At 35.3% G+C, this 10,813-nt stretch overlaps 1 non-coding gene across 1 annotated transcript; it reads left to right on the top strand.

Annotated features, from left to right (window-relative positions):
* The first annotated feature begins 3,638 nt into the window (after positions 1-3,638).
* Positions 3,639-3,791, top strand: LOC123392607. The gene has a single exon (XR_006607338.1). It is a non-coding gene; the product is annotated as a small nucleolar RNA SNORA62/SNORA6 family (small nucleolar RNA).
* Positions 3,792-10,813: the final 7,022 nt, after the last annotated feature.

Below are 10,813 nucleotides of genomic sequence, written 5' to 3'. Positions count from 1 at the left end.
GTTTCCTGTGAACCAAAGCAACACACTCAGTTTAACAACTTAATTAAAATTGGTCTTTTTGTCTTCATACTATCAGAATATTTTGTATTCACAGAATTGTTAAAAAGTAATTTCTTAATAGAGGCAGAAAGACTTTGTTACTCCCATTGGAGAAATGTTAACAACAACAACAAAAAAATGTGTTATTCAGTTATAACACTGCTATTCAGTGTTAGTCATGTAACAGGATGGGTACAGGATATTTTAAAAGAATATACTTCTCTTTTTCTATAACTGCCTAATTTTTTCATATTTTTTCAAAATCGAATAATATCAGGCCATAATAAGACCTGTAAAATTCTCAACTTTTTGCTATGTTTTGCCAAATTTGAATAGTAAAATATACCCTGCAATAGGTAGGTTCAATTCACACACACATACAGTTTTGTCTTATACATTGATTAGTATTATATAATGTTTGGAATTACATAATATTTTAAATATTATTTTTGCATTATATATACACGTATAATACTTTGAAGACATTTTGAAGACTTGATTCACTATGAAATCAATAAAATGATTTGTTGAATCTAGCACAGTAAGACCTTATATGAGAAAAATGTATATATCTAGTTATTCTTCAGTTTTAATCTAGTGAAAAATGTTGATCCAAGTACAATTAATATAGTTGATTCTATACTGGTACAGGTTAATTTTCTTTTCTGTTTCCATCACCCTTTTATGGTATGTCCTAAGCTGATTCTAGTGGACTCTTAGCTGTTTCCTCTCTGATTCCCCTTCAGGACCAAAGCGTTTATTATTCAGTACTGGTAAAGCTGCTGCAGGCTGTCCTCAGGAATCTTCTCCAAGGTGTGCCCTCTGCTGAAGAAGGTGGTCATGCCCAAGTTAATGCATCCCTCCAGGGGCCAGCCCACATGTAGTAACAGCCTAATGGATGGGAGGCCATAAACCCTGCCCCTTCTTCCAACTGCCAGGGAACTCCAATGAGTTCACTGGGTGGTCGAGGGCTTTCGTGTGATGTCACTGAAGCTCTGATTTCTTCCTGCCATACCCTATTTCCTCCTTCCCTCAAGAATTGTTGAAGCTGAGAATACTATTGTGTAAGTTAGCCACACTCCTATCTATCCATTCAAGAGCCTGACCTGCCAGAGGTCGTAACAGGATGGATTCAAAAAGTAGATGCTGGGGCGCCTGGGTGGCTCAGTGGGTTAAAGCCTCTGCCTTCGGCTCAGGTCATGATCCCAGGGTCCTAGGATCGAGCCCCGCATCGGGCTCTCTGCTCTGCGGGGACCCTGCTTCCTCCTCTCTCTGCCTGCCTCCCTGCCTGCTTGTGATTTCTCTCTCTGTCAAATAAATAAAGTCTTAAAAAAAAAAAAAAGTAGATGCTACAGTGTGATGTTGGGGTTGGACTGCTCAGCATTGCCACTGCCCAGTTGGCCATGAGGACCTCATCACTGGCAGTATGTGGCCATGAGAGTCTCTGGCAGATTGAAGTACAGTTGCTCAACTTTCATTAATGGTGGACTGGGATTAGATGCCTATAGAATGAAATACACTCATGGATGTAATAAGAGATGCAGTTGAAAAGATAACAATTATAATGTAATGGAACTGGATGATTCTTATTTAGGGTAATTAATTATGATTCAATAAAAATGTGCAAAAGTCAGTGGCCACCTTTTCAGAATATGAAGAAGCTCTCATTCGCTGAAGGTGCAAAGAAAGCTGAAGAGACAACATAGAGCTTAATCATAAGAGCTCCAAATAAGGATGTATTCTCAAATTAGGCAAGGGCACTATGTTGAGTCCAGGACTATGATAGAAAAAATGGGATGCTGATTCAGAGGATGGTGACATCTGGATTGATGCCTTTAAACATTGTGTATCCCCAAATCCATCCTACTGAGGGATGGTGAAGGGCTTCCCTGAAGGTGACGGAGATAGCCTTACCTTGCAATAAAACAATAGTCCCCTCAATATTTGTATCCATATTTCTTTGTGTGGTCATAACATACCAGGGTTAGAGAAGCTCTAGAACTTTCTAGGAGAAAAAAGAAGACTATATGCAGAAGTCTTGTAACTTCTGTGCAACAGGAGACTGGTGAGTGTATATGGGACTGGATCCTGAGGTTGCTGGATCAAGTAGGAAAAATGAGTTTGGACAAGGAATTGTTTATCAAATTAGAAATACTCTCACAGGGTAGGATCTAAAGTCCTGGCAAGAACAATAGAAGAAAGGGTCAAAGATTTTGAGAATTAGATATGATGGCGTTTTTATTCTGTAAAAAGCTAAGAAGCCCACTTGGTGACTACAGTCCCCAGAATATAGTCCCCAGAATGGGACATAGGATATTATTAACCAAAGCAATCAGGCTGCACTATTGGTAGAAACTCAGTACTACTGGAAAACTCACTGATGGTTGTTGTCTATGGGCAGATGTGATGGTAGAAGATCCTGTATAGAAATGAGGATCCCCATAGCAAGGGGGTTGAAAAGATGATCAGAAGTCATCTTCTGTTAAAAAAAAAAAAAAAAATGATGAACCTTTGCCCAATTGCCAGTCCCGGACCAGTTTTTAAATGTAAAACCCATTTTGTGAGGGAGTGTCATTGTTCTAAGGCAGAAGATGCTGCAACATCAGAGCAAGTATATATTTATAAAGTGCCGCAGTCTTTCCTCAAAGGGATCTATGGTGATTTACTTGAGTATTGGTACAGAGAGGGAGAGATAATATCCAGATATTTTAAGGATAATTAAACAAAGTGTAAAGATGATACTGATTCTCTGGGATTCAGAGCCTCACCATGAATCCCCTATTAGAGCGGGGGTATGTGGAGGACAAGAAATGAAGTCCTGATACTAGTCCACTCAGCAGAGTCTTCTACTGGGATCATGGATACACCAGTGATCATATGTCTACCTGTCAGTGAGTTGCTGGAATGCACTTCCTAGGGAGTTGGCAGCATTCCCTTGATGTTTGGGGTCTACAGAGCAAGAGTTTCTCATTAGAAAATACTGAGTTAAAGCCCCTGAAACTCTTCCCCACACTCTGAGAAAGATGGTAATAAAAGACATTGGCATATCCCACTTCAGTATCAGGCACTAGCATCACCCTGAGTTAGTTATCTGTTTCCCCACTGAAGGATTGTGCACAAACTATTACATCTGTCTGGAAGTCTCTTTCTTGCCATTTCATCTCACAAAGTCCTACTAATATTTCAAACTGAGTCCGGTCCTCATTTCCTTCCAAAGCTATCTTAGATTGTTTTAATTAGGCCAAATCCCCCTTTCCATGCTATCACAATATCACATCATTTTTCTCTGTGGGATTTGTCTTTACACACATGTTTATTTGATTAGTGTGCATTCTTATACACTAGAATTGCAATTTTATCTCAGCATCTAAGACAGAGTCAATAAATACTGTGATGCATGACTTGGTTATATCTAGTCTTCCTACAATTTGAACACAGGGAATTCTACGTTGTTGTGAAATTTGATATATCTTATAGAAAAAGATGCTTATCTTGTACATCACAAACTTAGAGATTTCACAGTACTTTCTTAGGAGAAAAAACTATTATTATATCCATCTTCAAAACAGGAAAGAGAAATGGACTTAAAGTCATCTGAGGCTACATGTTGTTAAATGCTGGATTCGAGGCGGCTGGCTGGCTGAGGGGCTACAAGTGTGGACGGTGTGCTGTGTGAAGGGCCAGCCTTTCACTAACACCGCAAGGGACTCTATCCCAATGAGTGGAGTTTGATAGTAATTTTTGCTACAAGTAATACAAACAAAACAAAAAACCAGAAAAAGAACAGCAAAAATCATATTAGGAACTAAGTAGCTTCTGGGAAAATTTTAATACAAGTAAAAAAATCAATATTATATAAAAGTTTATAGTAAGGATAAATGTATGAATGAATAAATGGGTAAATATAATATGCCTAATATTCTGGTAGAAATTCATGTGTGTTTCTCTCTGGTAGAAATTCATGTGTATTCTTTACGAAAAGAATAATGTGTAATTTCTACCTTAAGAAGGTAGGTGTGTTGCTCTAGGAAGGATTTTGAGGAGGAAACAACATCCTGACTGATATATACAAACGGAATAGAGAGCCAGGGAAATTATTTATTTAGCACAAGGTACAGTTTGAATTGTTTTACATACATGATCTTATTTATTATACATAACTCTGTAAACTAAATCCCATACTCCTACTTTAGAGAGACAGACAGTGGAGAAGGAATTAATATTTATTACTGTGTAACAGGTATTGTACCAGCTTTATATATGTTCTTGATTAATACTCAGAATATGCAGGAGTGTAGGTCTGATTATTGATGTTTTACATATGAAAAAGCACAAGTTAAAGAGAATATTTAATTCGTTGAAGGTCCCAGACCCCAAATAATAGTCCAGATAGAATTTGAACCTAAGCTTGTTTGTTCCTGCCACGTAACGTGACAAAGGTCCCTTTAGGGTCAGAGAAAATCTGAATTTAAGGATTTATAAACAAACTTGGCAGAACATCAGGCCTTTATTAAACACATTATTCTATCTGCTGTACACAAGACCCCGTGTGTAGAGAAGCTTTTTTCTAAAGGGGTCTATAGAAGTCAATTATATATTTGTGTTTGGGAAAAATGGGCATTATAACAGAAAGTGATAAAAAATTATGTGAAGTCTTCTTATATTTCACTTTTTATAAGAGTTTTCAATTATGTACAAGTTAGAGATAGATGGGAAGAAAAATTGATGTAGAGAAAGATGATAGATTCAAATAAATAAATTACCCACATACTTTCAAAAAGCATATAATTATTTCAGTGTCTTTGCTTTCAAATTACAACACATAAGATCTCTATTGAAGAGTAACGTGCATAATAATTTACCCAGTAAACCATGTTATTTTTAAAGGAGATTTTTAATTTTAAACTTTCATTAATATTACATGAATGTATCTTATCATAGTCACACACAAGCAGTTAAAATGTAGGGTGAATAAAATAACATAATATTTAAGAACCCAGGATCTTAGATTCTATAATGATTTATTTATGAGCCATCTGGTTATCAAATATGATATTATGGTCAAATGTGTTCTATATGCATGGAAAGAAAGGATTATTCGGAAAGAAATAATTAAGTTTTTATGAGTTACAACCCAAGGCAAGCTGTAAGATTTAGGTAACAGACTCTTCTTGCAAGCGAAAAAAGTGTATAAATATATATTATAATGTATACAATAGAATATTAGCACAAACACATACACACCTATTACATCACTTTACCATAGTAAGAGAAACTTAGAAATGCAACATTTTATCTAGGGGGTTATAAATGCAAACAGATACAGTGACTATGACTCATTCTGAGTTCTTAAGGGATGGCAGGAGAACCCAAGGGAGTATGGACTTCCATTTCTGTTATTACTACCATTAATCAATTTTTACCTCCCCATCTGTCACATGTCTATAGTAGACCTGCACAAATACATTTGTAGGGTTATATGTGGAATGGGATGGGGGATGGTGTGAAACCACTTCAGTTTCTTCCTGATGAATTCCTAATTCAAGTCATGTTCATATAAGGGTGAAATTCACTTCCAAAACAAGTAGAAGGGATAGAAATTATAATAAGCCAGAAGTCTTTTTTATAATTAAAAAATACGACTCTCTTGAGTATAGCCAAAAATCAAAATGAAAACTAGTCTCCAATCTGTAATCAATGTTGCAAGCCAAGACAACTAAAATTAAAAGCAAAATTTGGAACAACTTCAGGACCTCATGGACATAAATGTGATGATAAGTTGAAAACACACTAGATCATAACATATAGTACATATGCTGTACACTGTACCATTCCAGGATGCCATTTGCATTTGCTATGATTTTTATGGTGCTTCTCACCACCATCAAGTTGTGTAACATGGCAGCCTTATCCATCTTTACGTTATGGGCATCTATTATATCTATAACAGTGAAAATAAAAACTTAACAAAGGGCAAAGGAAGTGTCAGATACTTGAGCTCTACACAATACCAATTCCAAATACCATTTACCTTCCGTTTTATATTAATAACCATTTTTTACTATGCAAATGAATTATTTTATCATCAGTTGAATACTGGAAATTTGGATCATCTGTACTACTAAGTGAATATGTACACAAAATAAATATTGATTCTAACCTAAGGGAAAATTTGCTTTATTTAGTTAAGAATTTTTATTTTTTTGGTGTTGGAGTAGGCAGAAGCTCTCAAATATTTGCAAGTATTTATCATTTTTTCCAAATATCCGTATGATTCAAATAATTTATATCAGTGTGCATATATGAGGTTTATATCCAATGGTAAACCTTAAAGGATATAGTGCAATATTTATTAATAGTATCCCATTCCTGTGTGTTTATCCTGTAGGGATAAATAATAAATAAATAAATAATAATAATAAATAAATAATCTTTTAAAAAAATAGAAACTTCTCTTGTTTGCTTATTATAAATATTTTGATACTAAATATCAATTAAATATAGAATATTATAATTTTCTTACATGGTCTTGACAATTATATTTTCTTATTTAGAAGACATTGTATATCATATACAAATAGTTTCAATTTTTAAAGTTTGAATAAAACATTTAAACTTCCAAAGAACATAGGTCAGAGAGAGTTTGTAATATATCTAACTATCTAAATTAAAGGGAGAAATGGTCAGTTCAACAATAGTATTTGAATACTTCAATACCTCACTTTCAATAATGGATAGAACAGTTGGGCAGAAGATCAACAAACACTAGAAGATGTGAACAACACTGTAATCTATTTAGACCTATCAGACATCTGTAGAACATTCCACCCAATGATAGTTGAATACGCATTCTTTCCAAGTGCAAACGGAACATACTTCAGGATAGACCATACCTTAAACCATAGTATAAGGCTCAATAGATCTTAAAATATTGAAATCATATAAAGTATGTTTTTTTTTTACCACAATGGGATTAAATTAGAGATTGATAATTCACAAACTGCTAAATTCACAAATGTGTTGAAATTAAACAACACACTCATCTTTAAAAACTAAAGGGTCAAAGAATAATTCACAAGGGAAAATAGAAAATACTTGAGATGAATAAAAAGGAATGCAACATGCCAAAATCAAATTCTGATAAACCAGTGCTTAAAGATAAATTTATATCTACAAATGCCTATTTTTTTTTTTAGTTCCTTTTGGCTTTTTTTTTCTTTTAAGATTTCATTTATTTATTTGAGAGAGAGTATGTGAGAGAGCACAAGTAGGGGGAGATACAGAGGGAAAGGGAGAAACGGTCTCCCCGCTCTGCAGGGATCCCATTTCGGGGCTTGATCCCAGGACTCTGGGATCATGACCTAAGTCCAAGACAAACCCTTAACTAACTGAAGCCACCCAGGCACACCCAAATGCCTATATTTTAAAAAACAATAAAGATTTCTGACCCATAACTTAACTTTTCACCTGAGAATACTAAAAACAAAAGCGGAAGGGCACCTGTGTGGCTCAGTCAGTTAACCAACTGACTCTTGATTTCAGCTCAAGTCATGATCTCAGGGTCATGAGATCAAGCCCCGCATGGGGCTCCACGCTCAGTGCGGAGTCTACTTGAGATTCTATCTCTGCCTCTGTCCCTTCCCCAGCTCATGCTCTCTCTCTCTCTCTCTCCCTTTCTGAATAAATAACTTAAATCTTTTTTTTTTTTTTTCCAGAGGAGCATGCTAAGCTTAAATTAAGCAGAAGTAAAGAAATAATACAGATTGGAGAGGAAATAAATGAAACAGAATTAAAAACAATAGAGAAAATAAACACACCCAAAAGTTGGCTCTTTGGAATGTCAACAATTCAGTCTGCATTTTAAACTTGATTTCTGATTGAGGAATCAATTCTTTAATTTCCTGCCCCAAGAATTAGATGTGTGAGCTAGCAGGTGGGAAGTATAATGTTGGCCTTGGAGCCTTAACTGGTATTCTTGAAAACACATGACAGAGCAGTTACAGTTAATGAGGAAACATTTTGGATAGACTGGATATATTGATATCTTTAGGATCCAAGTCACAATAACAAGTTCACTCCAAATATGTAAAATAATTCCTAAAGAAAGGAATTAGTTATAGGGACAGTTCTATATGTTTCTTCTCATGGATGGAGATGGTAGTTGAGATGAGGTATACAAATAGAGTTAGCTGCCTTGCACAGCAGCTGAGAGTCAAAAAATATATATAAAATAAAATTCCACAAAATTTCCTGTGATCCTCTGGTTAGCAAACCTGAGCAAGAACAATGACTCACTTTTCTGTTTTGTTTTGTTTTTCTGAAGTACTGGTCATTTTTCCATTAAACAAGTTTGTCATATTACAACTATCTTCCTATTACCATTTTCTATAAATTAAGATTTTTATCAATTGAATGATAAGGAAAATATACATTTCCTAGTTCTTATCATTCTACTTACAGATGAGGACTATAGCCCTACCTCTAATTATCAAATATTTATCAATATTGCCAAAAATGCATTAATTTGATTAGATCAACTGCTGGTAAGTAAGTTATCTGAACAGGCAATTTCTTTTAATGTTATGTCTTCAGTACCTGGGAGAGTGCCTGGCATATGGAAGATATTTAATGAATATTGGTTGAATGTATTGATTGAACCCACAATGTCAGCCCAATATATTTGACACAGAAAAGATGTAATATTTAAATAAATTATCAACTAAATAATCAAACATTTTTATCTAAGGAACATAAAATACTTCAGTGAGATGAAGTAGCCAAAAATTTGTCAGGGACTGTAGATTTGTTATCATGATTTTGTTTGAATTTTTGTGTTGTGTCTTATTCCTTATATCTTGTCACATAACATAACAGTATTACCACAGACTTGGCTTAAAATAACACACATTCATTATCTCACCGTTTCTCTGCATGGCTTTGTTATGTCCTCTGCTTATGGGTCTCACTCAGGAAACTGCGGTCTTGATGTTAGCTAGGACTGGATTCTGTATCTGCAGGATTCAGTTGGTTGGATATTCTTCCTTGATCACATGATTCTTGGAAGTATCCTATTCTTTGGATGCCTGACTGAGTTTCTTTGTGGGCTGTTGTCACATGCTCAGATCCTAGAGGCCCCCTGCAGTTCCTTGCCATGTGGGGTTCACCAGCATGGTTGCTTGTGAGAGAGAGAGAGGGAGAGAGAGAGAGACTAAGTTAGTTAGCACTACAGTCATGTCTAATATAGTCACATTCACATAATCCAAATATTCTGTCTCCTTTTACATTTTACTCATTAGAAGTAAGTCACAGTCTCACCCACAGTCAAGGTGAAGGGATCATACAAAGGACTAAGACTAGAAGGCAAGAAACATGGCAGCCACCTTAAAAGTTTGTCACACGTATGTAGGGGGAAAACTGAGAGCTGTTTACAAACAACATTTCTGTTATACTGAAAGTTAGAAGAAGAATAAGAACTCATATTCATCTTGGAAGTTACAGCTTATCTTAAAGTATGTATGAGAAAGGATCGGAAAAGAATGTTATGAGAGCTGAGACCAGAATTGTTAGCAAATTTGGAATGGGTTTTGGAAAAGCCAAAAAGAAAAAGTAGTTAGATCAGAAAATTAACAACTAAAAGATAACTAACTTGTCTACTGCTCCCAGCCTCAGCTGGCCCATTGCATAGACACGGAGGACTTGCTTCCCTCCAAAATGTGTACTGACAATACAGAAATTAGTAATGAGAAAGCATGCAAAAAGGCACATTAAGTTGCAGAGTGAAGGTGTTAAAACTTAGGCAAGCCTTAAATTTTAATTATAGGAAAAAAAATATTCAGGAGAAAAGAGAGGGGAACTTAGTTAGTCTGCATTAACAAAGCAGAAAGAAATATGCTTTAAAAAAAGAGAATGAAATCAGAACCTGAGGTAGTCTCCCAAAATGTGAAAGACTCAGAATATAGTGAAGGCTGCTTAAGACCCTAATTAAAGAAAGAAAGTCCCCCTGTTGAGATGAGTCTGTGCTGCAAAGAAAAAGTGTTGGTCCAAAGCTGATAAGTAGCTCTCACATGAGCAGGAAGCTGAGTTTCATGGAGCTTCTTTTAGATGTGGAGGCAGAATGGTAACTGGCTGTGCTTTCAAGCCTGTTTGAGGATTCACAGGCATTGTGTTTATTAAATCAAGTGTTTGAAAATTCTTACAAAGAAATATTTTGAATTTGAAAGCAAATTAAGTTGTTTGGAGGTATTTATTTAAAGCGACACTTTAAAAGGGATTAATCATTAATTAATCTAAGGCTTCTCAAAAGTAGTTACATATTTATGGATTTAGAAATAGAGTAAAATTTATCAACTGAACATTAAATTTTAAGAAAGAGCTAAGATTTTGAATTTGTAAATCTACTAAATTTAGTATCAAATATCAACAATAAAATATAAATTATTTTTTCTAAAATAGTAGCTGCTAATTTTTAATTATTTATTTTATTTATTTTTAAGATTTTATTTGTTTATTTGAGAGGGAGGGAGAGAGAGAGAGAGAGCAAGAGCAGGGGGAGGGGCAGAGGGAGAGGGACAAGCCGACTCCCCACTGAGCATGCAGTCCAACTCCGTCGTCTCAATACCAGGACACAGAGATCATGACCTGAGCTGAAATCAGACATTTAACTAATAGAGACACCAGGTTTTCCTCAAATGCATTCATCATTTTTCTATTTCTGAACCTATCACCATACTCAAAGGGACACAGTATGCTGATTAAGATTAGCTTAAGGTCAGCT

This window comes from Mustela putorius, unplaced genomic scaffold (genome assembly GCF_011764305.1).
Source record: "Mustela putorius furo isolate JIRA1106 unplaced genomic scaffold, ASM1176430v1.1 tig00000589_pilon_pilon_pilon, whole genome shotgun sequence".
In the NCBI taxonomy this organism is placed as follows: Eukaryota; Metazoa; Chordata; class Mammalia; order Carnivora; family Mustelidae; genus Mustela; species Mustela putorius.
Note: the sequence above shows the minus strand (reverse complement) of the source record. Positions and strands in the feature narration are given on the sequence as shown.